Below are 17,822 nucleotides of genomic sequence, written 5' to 3'. Positions count from 1 at the left end.
CAGAGACAGAGTTTTGGGTAAAGTAGGAAAGGAGCACCTTATTGCTTTGCCAGGCAAAGGGGGACACAGTGGGTTCATGCCCTCAAAACCATCTGTCCCCCATTTGGGGAAGAGAGTGAAAAGTTTTATAGCAATTGTTCAGAGAGGGCATGATCAACTCGTGACATGCTTCTTCTTTTCTTCTTTTATTGCTTTATGATATTGTATTAGCCACACATCAACAGCGTGAACATTCTTCTGATGGGTTGGTGGTGAGGTAAGTAGGAGTCCATGGTCTCAAACTTCAGGTCCAACTGGTCAGGTGTCTACATGCTTGTGGGCAGGATACCATTGTTAACCATCAAATTCTCCCACCTAGAGGGGGTTTCGGGATCTGCAAAATAGCTCAAAGATACTGTGTGCATCCCTTGATGGGGAATCAGGCTCTGGCTCCAAGCCTACTCTTCATTTTCTTGGCTTCTCCCAGGTTTTGCATCCCTGCCTTTCCCTAATGAACAACTCTTTGAATCTGCCCATTAGAACTCAGGGAAGGCCATGGAGCCTGAAAGAAGGCTGTTTGGTATAATCAAAGAAATGGAGGAGGGGACTTCCCTCGTGGTCCAGTGGCTGGGACCCCATGGTCCCAGTGCAGGGGGCCCGAGTTTGAGCCCTGGTACGGGAACTAGATCCCACAAGCTTTAACCCAGTGCAGCCTCGTAAACAAATATATATATACATATATATACACAAAAGGGAGGAAACAAAGACCTTGTGTCCAGGAGCCCTACAGGGCCCTGTACTGAGGTAAGGCCAGATCTCCACCCTGAGTCTTATCCTAGATTCAGTGGAGAAAAATTCCCTGGGTTACTGTTACCAAGATAGATTCCTGATTCCCACTCAGACATTCCATTGGTCTTAAGGAGCCACTCTTGGTAATGAACCCTCCTGCCAATGCAGGAGACTTAAGAGATGTGGATTTGATCCCTGTGTCGGGAAGATCCCCTGGAGGAAGGGACAGCAACCCACTCCAGTATTCTTCCCTGGAGAATCCCATGGACAGGGGAGTCTAGTAGGTTTCACTTCATATGGTCGGAAAGAGCTGGACACAATTGAAGCGACTTAGCAAACATGCACCAACCACTAAAGCCGAAGAAGATGAAGTTGACTGTTGTATAAAGATCCACAAGAATTTCTAGGACTAACACCGAAAGAAGAAAAAAGAAAAACAGGTGTAAAGATGTCCTTTTCAACATGGGAAACTGGAATGCAAAAGCAGAAGTCAAAAGATATCTGGAGTAACAGGCAAGTTTTGCCTTGGAGAACAAAACGAAGTAGGGCAAAAGCTAACAGAGTTTTGTCAAGAGAACACACTGGTCACAGCACACATTCTCTTCCAACAACACGCGAGACAACTCTACACATGGACATCACCAGATGGTCAATACTGAAATCAGATCGATTGTATTCTTCTCAGCCAAAAATGCAGAAGTTCTATACAGTCAGTAAAAAAAAGTCTTGGAGCTGACTGTGGCTCAGATCATTGGCTCCTTAATGCAAAATTCAGCCTTAAATTAAAGAAAGTAGGGGAAACCACGAGGCCATTCAGCTGTGACCTAAACCAAATCCCTTATGATTATACAGTGAGAGTGAAAGTCGCTCAGTTGTGTTCGACTCTTTGTGACCCCATAGACCATACAGTCCATGGAATAATACTGGAATGGGTAGCCTTTCCCTTCTCCAGAGTATCTTCTCAACCGAGGGATTGGACTCTGGTCTCCCACATTGCAGGCAGCTTCTTTACCAGATGAGCCACAAACGAAGCCGAAGAATACTGGAGTGGTTATCCTATCCCTGGTCCAGTGGATCTTCCCGACCCAGGAATCGAGCCGGGGTCTCCTGCAGTGCGGAGTCTTTACCAACTGAGCTATCAGTGATTATGCAGTAGAGGTGACGAATACATTCAAGGAATTAGATCTGGTAGACAGACTGCTTGAAGAACTATGGACAGAGGTTTGTAACATTGTACAAGTGGCACTGACCAAAATCATCCCAAAGAAAAAGAAATGCAAGAAGGCAAAGTGGTTGTCTGAGGAGGCTTTAAAAATAGCTGAGGAAAGAAGAGAAGTGAAAAGCAAGGGAGAAGAGAAGGAAAGATATATCCAACTGCTTGCAGAGTTCCAGAGAATAGTAAGGAGAGATAACAAGGCCTTCTCAAATGAACAATGCAAAGAAATCAGAAAACAATAGAATGGGAAAGACTACAGCGATCTCTTCAAGAAAACTGGAGAGATCAGGGGAACATTTCATGCAAAGATGGGCATGAAAAAGGACAGAAACAGTAAGGACCTAACAGAAGCAGAAGAGATTAAGAAGAGGTGGCAAGAATACACAGATGAACTACAAAAAAGGTCTTAATGACCCGGGTATCCACGATGGTGTGGTCACTAACCTTGAGCCAGACATCCTGGAGCGTGAGGTCAAGTGGGCCTTAGGAAGCATTACTATGAACAGAGCTATCGGAGGCGACCGAATTCTAGTTGGAGCTATTTCAAATCCTAAAAGATGATACTGTTAAAGTGCTGCACTCAATATGTCAGCAAATTTGGAAAACTCAGCAGTGGCTCCAGGACTGGAAAGGGTCAGTTTTCCTTCCCATCCCGAAGAAGGGCCGTGCCAAAGAATTCTCAGATCACAGCACATCTGCACTCATTTCATGTGCTAGTACAGTCATGCTCAAAATCCTTCAAGCTAGGCTTCAGCGGTATATGAACTGAGAACTTCCAGATGGATAAGCTGGGTTTAGAAAAGGCAGAGGAACCAGAGATCAAATTGCCAACATTAGCTGGATCATAGAGAAAGCAAGGGAATTACAGAAGAAACATCTATTTCGGCTTCATTGACTACTGGAAAGCCTTTGACAGTGTGGATCTCAGCAAACCATGGAAAATTCTTAGAGATGGAACTACCAGACCAACTTAGCTATTTCCTGAGAAACCTTTATGAGGCTCAATAAAGGACAACCAACCGGGTCAAAATTGGGAAAGGAGTACAACAAGGCTATATATTGTTACTCTGTTTATTTAACTTTATGCAGAGTACATCATGCAAAATGCAGGCTGGATGACTCACAAGCTGGAATCAATATTGCCAGGAGAAATATCAAAAACCTCAGAGAAGCAGGTAATACCACCCTATTGGCAGAAAATGAAGAGGAACTAAAGACCTCTTGATGAGGGTGAAAGCGGAGAGCGAAAAAGCTTGCTTAAAACCTCACATTCAAAATACTAAGATCACGGCATCTGGTCCCATCACTTCATGGCAAGTAGAACGGGAAAAAATGGGAGCAGTGACAGACTTTATCTTCTTGGGCTCCAAAGTCACTGCAGATGGTGACTGCAGCCATGATATTCAAAGATGCTTCTTCCTTGGAAGGAAAACTATGACAAACCTAGACAGCATATTAAAAGGCAAAGACAGATGCAGAAGAGATTAAGAAGAGGGATAATAATTAAGAAATTATGATCAAGCAGAATCCTGGGGAATTTGTACTGGCATGAAGAGAACTTAATAGGAGAAGCTTGTTGGTGCCCCCACCAGATTCTTTTGCCAACAGTACACCCATCCCCCAAGTCCCCCACCTTTGGAGAACTGCCCAGCACCTCTCCTCCTGGAAGAATTTGGCCAGTGGTCAAATTAACTTGGTGATACAATTTTGGCTCCAGAATTTCTCTAGATCAAATGTGGTCAGTTGAGACCACATTCTTGCTCAGCATTTTATCACTGAAATATCTTGATAATCCTATTCTCCTTCTGAGAATATTTCCCCAGTCACTTGATCCAGAATTTCCATCTTGGACTACATCAAACTAAAAAGCTTCTGCACGCCAGAAGAAGCAATTAACAAAATGAAAAGACAGCCTATGGAAAGGAAGGAAAAAGTTTGAAAATCATATATTAAAGGGAATTAATATCTAAAAATGTAAAGAACTTAGTCAGCCTAATAGCAACAGCAACAACAAAAAGACAAGAAAAAATAAAATGAAAAGGAGGGGATTTCCCTGGTGGTGCAGTGGAAAAGAATCCCCCTGCCAGTGCAGGGGACTTGGGTTCAATCCCTAGGCCAGGAAGATTCCACATGCTGAGGAGCAGCTACGCTCTCTACGCCATAAATAAATAAATATTCACCATTTGAAAAATAAAATAATAATCATCTCATAAAGGTAAGAAAATTGAGTTTCTAAGAGGTGATGTTACACAATGCCCCAAAGCTAGAGATGATGCTGAAAGCTCAGCTTCTTTGTACACCAGTGCCGAAAAAAATCTCAGAGACAGAATTTTGGGTAAAGTAGAAAAGCAGTACTTTATTGCTTTGCAAGGCAAAGGGGGATACAGTGGGTTCATGCCCTCAAAACCATCTGTCCCCCATCTGGGGAAGAGAGTGAAAAGTTTTATAGCAATTGTTCAGAGAGGGCATGATCAATTCGTGACATGCTTCTTTTTTTCTTTTATTGCTTTATGATATTATCTTAGCCACACATCAACAGCGTGAACATTCTTCTGATGGGTTGGTGGTGAGGTAAGTAGGAGTCCATGGTCTCAAACTTCAGGTCCAACGGGTCAGCTGTCTACATGCTTGTGGGCAGGATACCATTGTTAACCATCAAATTCTCCCACCTAGCGGGGATTTCAGGATCTGCAAAATAGCTCAAAGATATTGTGTGCATCCCTTGATGGGGAATCAGGCTCTGGCCCCAAGGCTACTTTCATTTTCTTGGCTTCTCCCAGGTTTTACATCCCTGCCCTTCCCTAATGAACAACTGCTTGAATCTCCCCATTAGAACTCAGGGAAGGCCATGGAGCCTGAAAGAAGGCTGTTTGGCATAATCAAAGAAATGGAGGAGGGGACTTCCCTCGTGGCCAGTGGCTGGGACCCCATGGTCCCAGTGCTGGGGGCCCGGGTTTGATACCTGGTCAGGGAACTAGATCCCACATGTTTCAACCCAGTGCAGCCTAGTAAACAAATATATAAAAATAAAAAAAGGGAGGACACAAAGACCTTGTGTCCAGGAGCCCCACAGGGCCCTGCACCGAGGTAAGGCCAGATCTCCACACTGAGTCTCATTCTAGATTTCAGTGGAAAAAAGAATCCCCTGGGTTAGTCTTACAAATATAGATTGCTGATTCCCACTCAGACATTGCATAGGTCCTAAGGAGCCTCTCGTGGTAATGAACCCGCCTGCCAAGGCAGGAGACTTAAAAGATGTGGATTTGATCCCTGGGTCGGGAAGATCCCCTGGAGGAAGGCACAGCCACCCACTCCAGTATTCTTGCCTAGAGAATCCCATGGACAGAGGAGTCCAGTAGGTTGCATTCCATAGGGTCAAAAAGAGCTGGACACGATTGAAGCGACTTAGCAAACGTGCACCAACCACTAATGCCGAAGAAGCTGAAGTTGACTGTTGTATAAAGATCCACAAGACTTTCTGGGACTAACACCAAAAGAAAAAAAAACAGATGTAAAGATGTCCTTTTCATCATGGGGAATTGGAAGGCAAAATAGGAAGTCAAAAGATATCTGGAGTAACAGGCAAGTTTGGCCTTGAAGTATAAAATGAAGCGGGGCAAAAGCTAACAGAGTTTTGTCAAGAGAACACACTGGTCATAGTAAACACTCTCTTCCAACAACACACGAGACAACTCTACACATGGACATCACCAGATGGTCAATACTGAAATCAGATCGATTGTATTCTTCTCAGCCAAAAATGGAGAAGCTCTATACAGTCAGTAAAAACAAGTCCTAGAGCTGACTGTGGCTCAGATCATTGGCTCCTTAATGCAAAATTCAGCCTTAAATTAAAGAAAGTAAGGGAAACCACGAGGCCATTCAGCTGTGACCTAAATCAAATCCCTTATAATTATACAGTGAAAGTGTAAGTCGCTCAGTTGTGTTCGAATCTTTGTAACCCCATAGAGTATACAGTCCATAGAACAATACTGGAATGGGTAGCCTTTCCCTTCTCCAGGGTATCTTCTCAACCCAGGGATTGAACTCAGGTCTCCTGCATTGCAGGCTTATTCTTTACGAGCTGAGCCACAAGGGAAGCCCAAGAATACTGGAGTGGTTATCCTATCCCTGGTCCAGTGGATCTTCCCGACCCAGGAATCGAGCCGGGGTCTCCTGCAGTGCGGAGTCTTTACCATCTGAGCTATCAGTGATTATACAGTGGAGGTGACTAACAGATTGAAGGAATTAGATCAGGTAGACAGCCTGCCTGAAGAACTACGGACAGAGGTTTGTGACATTGTACAAGACGCACTGACTAAAATCATCCCAAAGAAATGCAAGAAGGCAAAGTGATTGTCTGAGGAGGCTTTAAAAATAGCTGAGGAAAGAAGAGAAGTAAAAAGAAGAGAAAAGAGAAGGAAAGATATACCCAAATGATTGCAGAGTTCCAGAGAATAGTAAGGAGAGATAAGAAGGCCTTCTCAAATGAACAATGCAAAGAAATCAGAAAACAATAGAATGGGAAAGACTATAGAGATCTCTTCAAGAAAACTGGAGAGATCAGGGGAACATTTCATGCAAAGATGGGCATGAAAAAGGACAGAAACAGTAAGGACCTAACAGAAGCAGAAGAGATTAAGAAGAGGTGGCAAGAATACACAGACGAACTACAAAAAGGTCTTAATGACCTGGGTATCAACGATGGTGTGGTCACTAACCTAGAGCCAGACATCCTGGAGCGTGAGGTCAAGTGGGCCTTAGGAAGCATTACTATGAACAGAGCTATCGGAGGCGACCGAATTCTAGTTGGAGCTATTTCAAATCCTAAAAGATGATACTGTTAAAGTGCTGCACTCAATATGTCAGCAAATTTGGAAAACTCAGCAGTGGCTCCAGGACTGGAAAGGGTCAGTTTTCCTTCCCATCCCGAAGAAGGGCCGTGCCAAAGAATTCTCAGATCACAGCACATCTGCACTCATTTCATGTGCTAGTACAGTCATGCTCAAAATCCTTCAAGCTAGGCTTCAGTGGTATATGAACTGAGAACTTCCAGATGGATAAGCTGGGTTTAGAAAAGGCAGAGGAACCAGAGATCAAATTGCCAACATTAGCTGGATCATAGAGAAAGCAAGGGAATTACAGAAGAAACATCTATTTCGGCTTCATTGACTACTGGAAAGCCTTTGACAGTGTGGATCTCAGCAAACCATGGAAAATTCTTAGAGATGGAACTACCAGACCAACTTAGCTATTTCCTGAGAAACCTTTATGAGGCTCAATAAAGGACAACCAACCGGGTCAAAATTGGGAAAGGAGTACAACAAGGCTATATATTGTTACTCTGTTTATTTAACTTTATGCAGAGTACATCATGCAAAATGCAGGCTGGATGACTCACAAGCTGGAATCAATATTGCCAGGAGAAATATCAAAAACCTCAGAGAAGCAGATAATACCACCCTACTGGCAGAAAATGAAGAGGAACTAAAGAGCCTCTTGGTGAGGGTGAAAGCAGAGAGCGAAAAAGCTGGCTTAAACCTGACATTCAAAATACTAAGATCACGGCATCCGGTCCCATCACTTCATGGCAAGTAGAAAGGGGAAAAGTGGGAGCAGTGACAGATTTTATCTTCTTGGGCTCCAAAGTCACTGCAGATGGTGACTGCAGCCATGAAATCAAAAGATGCTTGTTCCTTGGAAGGAAAACTATGACCAGCCTAGACAGCATAATAAAAAGCAAAGACATCGCTTTGCTGACTAAAGTCCCTATAGTCAAAGCTATGGTTTTTCCAGTGGTCGTGTATAGATGTAAGAGTTGGATTGACCCTTGCTTAAGCAAATCTAGTGGAATTCAGATCATTCTAATGGAAGAGAGAGCTTTAGGCAGCTGAGATCTAAGCCCTCAGGGCTTCCTAATATCTGTGGATGACCAGTTAAGAGTTTAGGCGGCTGCCCTGGGCTTCCCAGATGGCACTAGTGGTAAAGAACCTCCGCCTGCCAATGCAGGAGATATAAGAGATGTGGATTCCATCCTTGGGTGGGGAAGATCCGCTGGAAGAGGGCATGGCAACCCACTCCAGTATTCTTGCCTGGAAAATCCTATAGACCGAGGAGGGCTGGTGGGATACAGTCCATAGGGTCGCAACGAATCTGACCCGACTGAAGTGACTTAGCACCCACACACTCTGGGCCTAGAGAGGGGGGTGAAGTTAAGCACATTCCAGGAAGGGAATGAAGGCAGGAGGCCTAGCAGCAGCTAATGGAAGAATTACATGAGAATTCAGAGTTTTCCATGGAGCTCTGGAAGAAGAATATTTGGAAGAATTTGGAAGAATACAGGTAAATGGAAGAATACAGTATTGTGCAGGAGGCCACGGTCTTACAGATCCTAGATTTCTGGAAGACTAAATCTCAAATGCTCATCTCTAAATGGACAAAGGCCTGAGGCTCCCAGCTCACTCTGGATTAGGTCAGGAATTTTGCATCCTAGCTGCCTAGCATGGGGCTTCCCTGGTGGTTCAGACAGGAAAGAATCGGCCTGTGATTGGGGAGACCTGGGTTTGATCCCTGGGTTGGGAAGATCCCCCAGAGGAGGAAACTGCAACCCACTCCAGTATTCTTGACTGGAGAATCCCCACCAGCAGAGGAGCCTGGCAAGAGTTGGAAACGACTGAGCAACTAAGCACAGCACAGCACAGCTGCCTAGCATAGGGTCTGACCCACAAGAGGAGCTTAATATCCATTTATCTGATCTAGCAGCGGTGGTCCTCAACCACATTTTCCAGAAGATTTTTAACATCATTTATTTCCAACTGTGTGGGGTTTCTTTGCAAGCGTAGTCCAGTGATTTGTCTGCTTCAATATTCAAAAGGGTCAAAAAGGGAACTTCCTTGGTGGTCAAGTGGTTAAGAACCTGTCTGCCGATGCAGGGGACATGGGTTCAATCCCTGCCCCGGGAAGACCCACATGCAGCTGAGCCTGTGTGCCACAACTGCTGAAGCCCATGAGCCCTCGAGCCTGTGCTCCACGACAAGAGAAGCCACTGCAGTGAGAAATAGGGCAGCACAAGGAAGAGTGGTCCAATTCGGGAAAACCCACATGCAGCAACAAAGACCCAGCATGGTCAGAAAGAATATCAGCACGTTGATGATTTCAAACGCCTTTAAAAAAGAAACAAACTTTTCCAATGTTGAAAGCCCCTGCTGCAGGAACAGACTTAGAGCTTCCATCCCAGCTCTCAGTGAGAAGGGTGCCTGCATGTGGGCTAGGTTGCCTCAGTCCCCGCTAAGGTGCTTCAGTTGAGTGCGCCTCTTTGTGACCCTATGGACTGCAGGCCACCAGGCTCCTCTGTCGATGGGATTCTCCAGGCAAAAATGCTGGAGTGGATTGCCTTGCCCTCCTCCAGGGAATTTTCCCCACCCACAGATGGAACCTGAGCGCCCTACGTCTCCTGCATTGGCAGATGGATTCTTTACCACTAGTCCTATCTGGGAAGCCCCACTAGAAGTGTACAACTCTAAAAAGAAATGTGATAGTATCTATGTGATAAATTTGATGAGGTCTGGGGAGAAGTTTATACTGGCAACACCCACTGACAGGAGAAATTCAGCTACTGTTGACATCAGACCCTCCAGGGATACTGGACAATGAACGCTACTGAAGTGTTCTGTGACCATTTGAAGCCACACCCACGGTTGGGTGGTTTACTTTCAGAACTCTCATTAACCAGACCCTGGCAACTTTTGTGGAGCCTTGTTTTCAGGGATTACTAATTGCAGGGGTGACTGTCAACCTCTTACAGAGGCATTTTCTCTTCATTGCCCACCATATTTCAGTGTAAATTAAACTCCTCTCTGCTTTTTTAAAAAACTATTTATTTGGCTGCTTTCGGTCTTAGTTGTGACATGCAGGCCCTTTCATTGCAATGCACAGGCTTCTCGCTAGCGAAAAGCACATGGGCTCAGCAGTTCGACTGAGAACTTACTTGCCCTGTGGCATGTGGGATCTTAGTTCCCCAATCCAACCACTTCACCTGCGTTGGAAGGCCGTTTCTTAACCAACAGACCACCAGGGAAGGCCCTCTTCTCTGCTTTCTGTGTAGTGTCCCATGTGACCAACAAAAGAGCTCCATCAGTGCATGTCTTATAGCGGGCGCTTGCCCAGATAATCTGCTACATGATGGCTGTCCCTTCCACTAGGAGCCACAGAAAGCTGTGTTTGTCATTAAGGCTGTTTACAGGCATTCCCAGGGAGTGCTAGTGGTAAAGCATCTGACTACCAATGCACGGGACGTAAGAGATGTGGATTTGATCCCTGGGTTGGGAAGATGCCCTGGAGGAGGACATGGCAACCCATTCCAATGTTCTTGCCTGGAGAATCCCATGGACAGAGGAGCCTGGCAGGCTACAGTCCATAGGGTTGCAAAGACTCAGACATGACTGAAATGACTTAACATACACTCACAGGCATTGTAGTTCTTCTCCTTCCAGGCAGAAAGTGCAAAGAGTTCCTGTCTCTGCCCACTTTGAAATTAGGGAAGGCTGTGGATTAGTCAATACAATGTGAGCACAACTGTCCTGTGTCACTTCTGGGCAGACGCTATAAAAGCCAGGCCATGTTTCACTGAGCCCTTCTCCCTCAGTTCATCGGTGATTGGATGGTGAGTATGGAAGCTCATATCCAGATGGAGCCTCTTCCCTTGGCCTTAATCCCTGGGTAACTAGAATAAGCAGACCTCTCCCCACTGACCAACACTAGACATACAGCCTGAGCCTGAAACAGCCCTTAGTTGTTGTAAGCCACCCAAACGTGGGTGTTCTTTGTTACTGCAGCATAACTTCACCTACTCTGACTGATACAGAAGCTATGACCTTCTACACAAATCCAGGAGAGATCTGGATCTTTTAGAAGAGCACCACCCACTGCTGCAAAGGAACTTCCAGATCAATGGGCTGCTCCAGCTCCTGAATTCAGTGAGCTCAGTCCAAGGTTGTGGATAGTTCTGAGCGCCGGCAGGAGCCCTCCCTCGCTTTTCAGCAGCTCCTCACTGGAGACTGAATGGTGCACCTGTTTCTCAATGTGGTCTGCAGCCCCCGCCCCTCATATAGGAAACCACCACCACCGAGTGCCATAAACCATCTTTCCGATGGTTCTTAGACAAAATGTGTAAATGAGGTGGACAGAAGACAGAAATGTTTTGTGCAAATGAAAAGGGACTTGTGGGTGCTCTAAACCCTGAGTTCACTTATCACTGAGAAGGTCTGACTGTTGTTTTTATATTTTAGTGTCACTGTGGCTGGATTATAGTATTTGCAACTCATATTTTAAGCGTGCCTGCTCAATCGTTTCAGTCGTATCCGATTCTTTGCGACGGTACGGACTGTAGCCTGCCAGACTCCTCGGTCCATGGGATTCTCTATGCAGGAATACTGGAGTGGGTTGTCATGCCTTCCTGCAGCAGATCTTCCCCAACCAGGGGTTGAACCTGTGTCTCCTGCATCACAGGCAGATTCTTTACTGCTGAGCCACTGGGGAAGCCTATTTTCAGTTCAGTTCAGTTCCATTCAGTTGCTCAGTTGTGTCCGACTCTTTGTGACCCCATGAACCGCAGCATGCCAGCTCTCCCTGTCCATCACCAACTCCCTGAGTCCACCCAAACCCATGTCCATCAAGATGGTGATGCCTTCCAGCCATCTCATCCTCTGTTGTCCCCTTCTCCTCCTGCCCTCAATCTTTCCCAGCATCAGGGTCCCTTCCAATGAGTCAGCTCTTCGCATCAGGTGGCCAAAGTATTGGAGTTTCAGCTTCAACATCAGTGCTTCCAATGAACACCCAGGACTGATCTCCTTTAGGATGGACTGGTTGGATCTCCTTGCAGTCCAAGGGACTCTCAAGAGTCTTCTGCACCACCACGGTTCAAAAGCATCAATTCTGCGGTGCTCAGCTTTCTTTATAGTCCAACTCTCACATCCATACATGACCACTGGAAAACCCATAGCCTTGACTAGATGGACCTTTGTTGGCAAAGTAATGCCTCTGCTTTTTAATATGCTGTCTAGGTTTCCATACACATAGAACATGTGTTCTTCATATGGAAGTGAGCTGGTTTCTTTTGACATCAATTATAAAATTTCAGGAAATGTAAAATACATGAAAATACATCCCTTAGAATCAAGAATATGAGGTGTATCAAATGGTAAGTGAATACAGTTTTACTGTATGTGTTCTATGGCTTTTTCAGTGTATTATTACAGATCTTATGTCTCCAAGTTAAAATAATTTGATTTTCACTTTTAATTTGTTAACTAAGGAGTTATAAAATAAATGCTGTGCAGTGTTTTGATCAAAATTAAGGCTATGTTTAAAAACTTAGGCATGTCATGGGAAGTGATCAAATGTACAGGTTGAAAGAAGAATTGGCTGTGAAGAATCGTTTCTAGTCAGTCACAGGAGAAACTATGGAGAAAAAATGTTCCTTAGAGAATTTGAATGGAGAAGGCAATGGCACCCCACTCCAGTACTCTTGCCTGGACAATCCCATGGACGGAGGAGCCTGGTAGGCTACAGTCCATGGGGTCGCTAAGAGTCGGACACGACTGAGCGACTTCACTTTCACTTTTCACTTTCATGCACTGGAGAAGGAAATGGCAACCCACTCCAGTATTCTTGCCTGGAGAATCCCAGGGACGGCGGAGCCTGGTGGGCTGCCGTCTATGGGGTCGCACAGAGTCGGACACGACTGAAGCGACTTAGCAGCAGCAGCAGCAGCAGCAGGTTGGTCATAGCTTTCTTTCCAAGGAGTAAGCATCTTTTAATTTCATGGCTGCAATCACCATCTGCAGTGATTTTGGAGCCCCCCAAAATAAAGTCAGCCACAGTTTCCACTGTTTCCCCATCTGTTTGCCAGGAAGTGATGAGACCGGATGCCATGATCTTAGTTTTCTGAATGTTGAGCTTTAAGCCAATTTTTTCACTCTCCTCTTTCACCTTCATCAAGAGGCTCTTTAGTTCCTCTTCACTTTCTGCTATAAGGGGGGTGTCATCTGCATATCTGAGGTTTTTGATATTTCTCCTGGAAATCTTGATTCCAGCTTGTGCTTCCTCCAGCCCAGTGTTTCTCATGATGTACTCTGCATATAAGTCAAATAAGTAGGGAGACAATATACAGCCTTGATGTACTCCTTTTCCTATTTGGAACCAGTCTGTTGTTCCATGTCCAGTTCTAACTGTTGCTTCCTGACCTGCATACAGGTTTCTCAAGAGGCAGGTCAGGTGGCCCGGTATTCCCATCTCTTTCAGAATTTTCCACAGTTTATTGTGATCCACACCGTCAAAGGCTTTGGCATTGTCGATAAAGCAGAGGTAGATGTTTTTCTGGAACTCTCTTGCTTCTTCAACGATCCAGCGGATGTTGGCAATTTGATCTCTGGTTCCTCTGCCTTTTCTAAAAGCAGCTTGAACATCTGGAAGTTCACAGTTCATGTATTGCTGAAGCCTGGCTTGGAGAATCTTAAGCATTACTTTAGTAGCATGTGAGATGAGTGCAATTGTGTGGTAGTTTGAGCATTCTTTGCCATTGCCTTTCTTTGGGATTGGAATGAAAACTGACCTTTTCCAGTCCTGTGGCCACTGCTGAGTTTTCCATATTTGCTTGCATATTGAGTGCAACACTTTCACACCGTCATCTTTTACGATTTGAAATAGCTCCACTGGAATTCCATCACCTCCACTAGCTTTGTTCGTAGTGATGCTTTCTAAGGCCCACTTGACTTCACATTCCAGGATGTCTGGCTCTAGGTGAGTGATCACACCATCGTGATTATCTGGGTCCTGAAGATCTTTTTTGTACAGATTTTCTGTGTATTCTTGCCGCCTCTTCTTAGTAGCTTCTGCTTCTGTTAGGTCCATACCATTTCTGTCCTTTATCGAGTCCATCTTTGCATGAAATGTTCCCTTCGCATCTCTAATTTTCTTAAAGAGATGTCTAGTCTTTCCCATTCTATTGTTTTCCTCTATTTCTTTGCATTGATCACTGAGGAAGGCTTTCTTATCTCGCTTTGCTTTTCTTTGGAACTCTGCGTTCAAATGGGTATATCTTTCCTTTTCTCCGATGCTTTTCGCTTCCCGTCTTTTCATAGCTATTTGTAAGGCCTCCTCAGCCAGCCATTTTGCTTGTTTGCATTTCTTTTTCTTGGGGATGGTCTTGATTCCTGTCTTCTGTACAGTGTCACAAAGCTCCACCCACAGTTCATCAGGCACTCTACCAGATCTAGTCCCTTAAATCTATTTCTCACTTCCACTGTGTAGTCATAAGGGATTTGATTGAGGTCATACCTGAACGGTCTAGTGGTTTTTCTCCACTTTCTTCAATTTCAGTCTGAATTTGGCAAGAAGGAGTTCATGACCCGAGCCACAGTCACCTCCCAGTCTGGTTTTGCTGACTGGATAGAGCTTCTCCATCTTTGGCTGCAAAGAATAGAATCAATCTGATTTCAGTGTCAACCATCTGGTGCTGTCCATGTGTAGAGTCTTCTTTCGTGTTGTTGGAAGAGGGTGTTTGCTATGACCAGTGCATTCTCTTGGCAGAACTCTATTAGCCTTTCCTTAAGTATATACAAATAATATCTGCTCATGGTAAAAATGTCAAACAGCAGAGTACGTTATAAAGTGAAAAGCAAAAGTTCTCCTCTATCTCTGTATGCAGTCACACTCAGCCATCTCTCTATCCAGCCAGCTAGGGGTGCAGGCACACCATCTGGCCCTGAAGTGCTCTATAGAGTGTAAGAAATCGCCTTGACCTTCAGTAGGTTTATGTTTGGGTCTCATTTAATGAAGTGGGGCCAGTAGTGCTTCTGCTAGGACTGAAGCAAGCTGGATTAAGACTGGGCGTTTCTGGCGAGTACTTGTCTTATCCAAAAGGGGCAGCCACAATTCTGCAACAGCTGTTTCTTGTTCAAGGATACAAAGAATGCAGACTCAGTGTTGCTGGATTCCAAGTGAAAGAAATGTGTGGTTGCTCTGCCAAATGTAACACACAGAGGCTGGACATGATCAACTGGCAGATGCTATAGCTCTGAAGATGGGCTCTGAGGCCTTGGGAATCCTAGCTATTTTAGAAAAAATCATTTTATGATACTAATTATTTTTCCTCATAATTTTACATTCCTTTCTATACTTTATTTCATTTATTTGTGTATTATTTATTTTTGGCTGTGCTGGGTCTTTATTGCTGCATGCAGGCTTTCTCCAGTTGTGGCACGGGCTACTCTTTGTTGGGGTGGGCAGGCTTCTCGTTGGGGTAGCTTCTTTTGGTAAGGGAGCACAGGCTCTAGGTGCCTGGGCTCGGAAGTTCTGGCGCACGGGCTTTGTTTCTCTGCATTATGTGGGATCTTCCCAGACCAGGGTTGAAACCCGGGTCTCTTGCATTAGCAGGCGAATTCCTTACCACTAGACAGACCGCCAGAGAAGCTCTGAGTCCTAGCTTTATCACTCATTCATTCCCAGTTTCCTCATCTATAAAATGAGATCGTAAACAGGATTCTTACCAGGATCAAATGAGATGCTGAAAGCACATGAGACACGGAGCCTTCATAAAGTTTATATCTAGAAGAAGAGTCAAATGACTCTCATCTGGGAATTACACACATGAAAGCTTCGTTGAGACACAAACTTGAAAGATGAATATTTAACTGGGTGCAGCGGTGAGAAGGGTGGAAGGGAAGAACCTAATAGGTAGAGGGACTGGCTCCAGAAAAATCCCTGCGGAATCATGCAAACCCAAACTAAAGCACTGAGGCCAAAGAGGAAACAATCTTCCGGGAGTCAAGGATTTCCCAAACACACTGTGAGCTAGAAGCAGCCTCTCAGTTCATCCTGAGGCCAGTCCCTGCACACTTAGGACGTCACATCACACCCGCCAGCCTGCGTTGGATTCCCTGCCAGAAAAAGCACACTCACCATATCGTCCGCAAGGCACAGAAAAGAGGGGGAAGCACAGGGGTCAAGAGTGAATAGTTTTGCAGGCAGAGGAGGAAGATTAAGGCACGGTGAGAAGGTACACTGGTAGAAAGCAGGCCCGTTTGCCTCGGCAGCTGAGGTGTCTAGCGGGGAGGGGGTGGGGTCCTGGCGAGGGGGCAGGGGTGCCTCCAAGACTGGGTGGGCAATTTGTAGCGCCCACAACTTCAGCTTGAGGAATCGGATCAGGTTGTTGCATCTCAGGCAAACGGAGAATGGGCGCCCCCTAGGAGCAGTAACCGGTAGTGGACACCGAAGGACCCAGATGAGGGGCGGGGGAGGAGGGGGTGCGGCTCAAGATGGGGTAGACTGCCTGGCACAGTTTTCTTCTCCCAGGAGCTAACTCCTTCCGGCATGATGGACACCTGGGATCCCAAAACAGCAGGGCTGGAAGGACCCTGAGAAAGGGACTACCAACACGTGCCCTGTGTCAGGCCCTGAAGGTGGGCATTTTCGCGAACATTGTCTTAACACTCTGCTTCGAGGTAGGTATCCTTATCCCCATTTTTCAGATGAGAAAAATCGAGGTTTGGTGACTTTCCAAGGAGGGGTGGGGATTTCGTATGACTCCAGAGCCTTTTCCCTGGTGCTCTCCTGACTTGGAAGCTACCGATTCTCTGAGGTTTGGGGGAACAAGCATCAGGTGGGAGGCGCCAAAGCTTTCCAAGGGACAACAGCGTCACACTACTTTCGCCAACAACCGCGCCTCCCTTGTCGCCACAATACCGATTACTGTTACCTTCCTTGAAGAGCCTTCCCCTGACAGATGAAGTCCTCGCCACACGGGGAGGCGGATATTACAGATTCCTGAATCTCTCGGACGTCTTTTCTCCCTCACCCGCATTGATCCCCACTGGCGACAGAAATTCTTCCCCTCCACTAGCGAGTGAAGCCATGAGAGTACATTTCCCGGTAGGTCGTCAGAAGCGGGTGGCGAGGAGAGAAGGAAAGAGACTCTCCGTTTCCGTCCGTTCTCAATTTGGACTGTCGGTGGTGATGCACATTTCAACAGCCCACGTCCTTTCTCTGTTGAGCTACGGAGGGGACTAGGTCCCCCAGGAGGCACTGGCGCAGAGGATGTGCTAGGCCGCCACGTTTCTTGTAGTCTTTTCTCCTGTTTCCACAGGGAGTAGCCTTAGCGCATGAAGTACAAGTCCCAGGTCACCGTCTCCCCTTTCCTCCAGGGGCCATCTGTGGTGGTAGACCCCGCCCCTTTCCCCTTCCATTGTCTGGTGGAAAAGGATAGAAGGGAGCCGGGAAGACTGCAACTCTCCTCAAGCTTTACGCCAACAAGAGGGGAATTTCGATGTTACAGGTGGGCGAGGTGCCAAGGTGGTAGAGTCAGGCGACCGCGAGAGGCTAGGTTGCCTGCCATTCGTATGGTCGTCTCCTTATACTCTTGGTCCTGCCATTCTTAAGGAACTCTAGAAGGCTAGGAAACTACTATTCCCATCGCACCTCATAAGATGGACTAATAGTCTGGTGTCCGCCCCTCTTTCGCCATCTTGCTTGTAGTCCTCGTTCCTTTCCATTGTTCCTGAAAAGTAGAAATGGCAGCGGGAAGGCAGCAGATGGACTGCGACTCCCCTCAGGTACCACACCCGCGGAGGGTTGTGGACAGGAGGGCCTGTGAGTGACTGGGAAGGAGGTCTGGCCGGGGCAGAAGGCCATCTTGCTGGTAGTCATCGTTCCCACGCCTCGATGCTCTGCAACCCGGTGCCTTGGGGCAACCGGACTATAACTCCCGGCATTCTCCACTCCCGGCTTGGCACGTCCACCGCCATCTTGTGTGTAGTTCCCGCTGACCCCAGGATCCCTTTGA

At 46.1% G+C, this 17,822-nt stretch overlaps 1 protein-coding gene and 1 long non-coding RNA gene across 4 annotated transcripts in view; one reads left to right on the top strand and one right to left on the bottom strand.

Annotated features, from left to right (window-relative positions):
• Positions 1–17,708, bottom strand: part of LOC145532705 (cardiotrophin-2-like) — a 33,821-nt gene extending 16,113 nt beyond the window's left edge. The window contains exons 1-2 of one of the 3 annotated variants that reach the window (XR_014073475.1): positions 16,740–17,708; positions 4,314–4,672 (exon numbers count right to left, since the gene is read on the bottom strand). The gene's annotated coding sequence lies outside the window, so the exon portion shown is untranslated. Of the gene's footprint in view, positions 1–4,313; positions 4,673–14,001; positions 14,453–16,739 lie in introns of those variants that run through there. The other 2 variants (XR_014073474.1, XM_081558269.1) reach the window with 2 other exon arrangements.
• LOC145532712 (uncharacterized) lies at positions 4,475–17,726 on the top strand. Its single transcript, XR_014073477.1, has 2 exons — positions 4,475–5,643; positions 14,662–17,726. It is a non-coding gene; the product is annotated as an uncharacterized LOC145532712 (long non-coding RNA).
• The last annotated feature ends 96 nt before the right edge of the window (positions 17,727–17,822 follow it).

This window comes from Giraffa tippelskirchi, chromosome 13 (genome assembly GCF_054371585.1).
Source record: "Giraffa tippelskirchi isolate mGirTip1 chromosome 13, T2T-mGirTip1v1.2.pri, whole genome shotgun sequence".
Lineage (NCBI taxonomy): Eukaryota > Metazoa > Chordata > Mammalia > Artiodactyla > Giraffidae > Giraffa > Giraffa tippelskirchi.
This window is presented reverse-complemented; position numbering and strand designations above follow the sequence as displayed.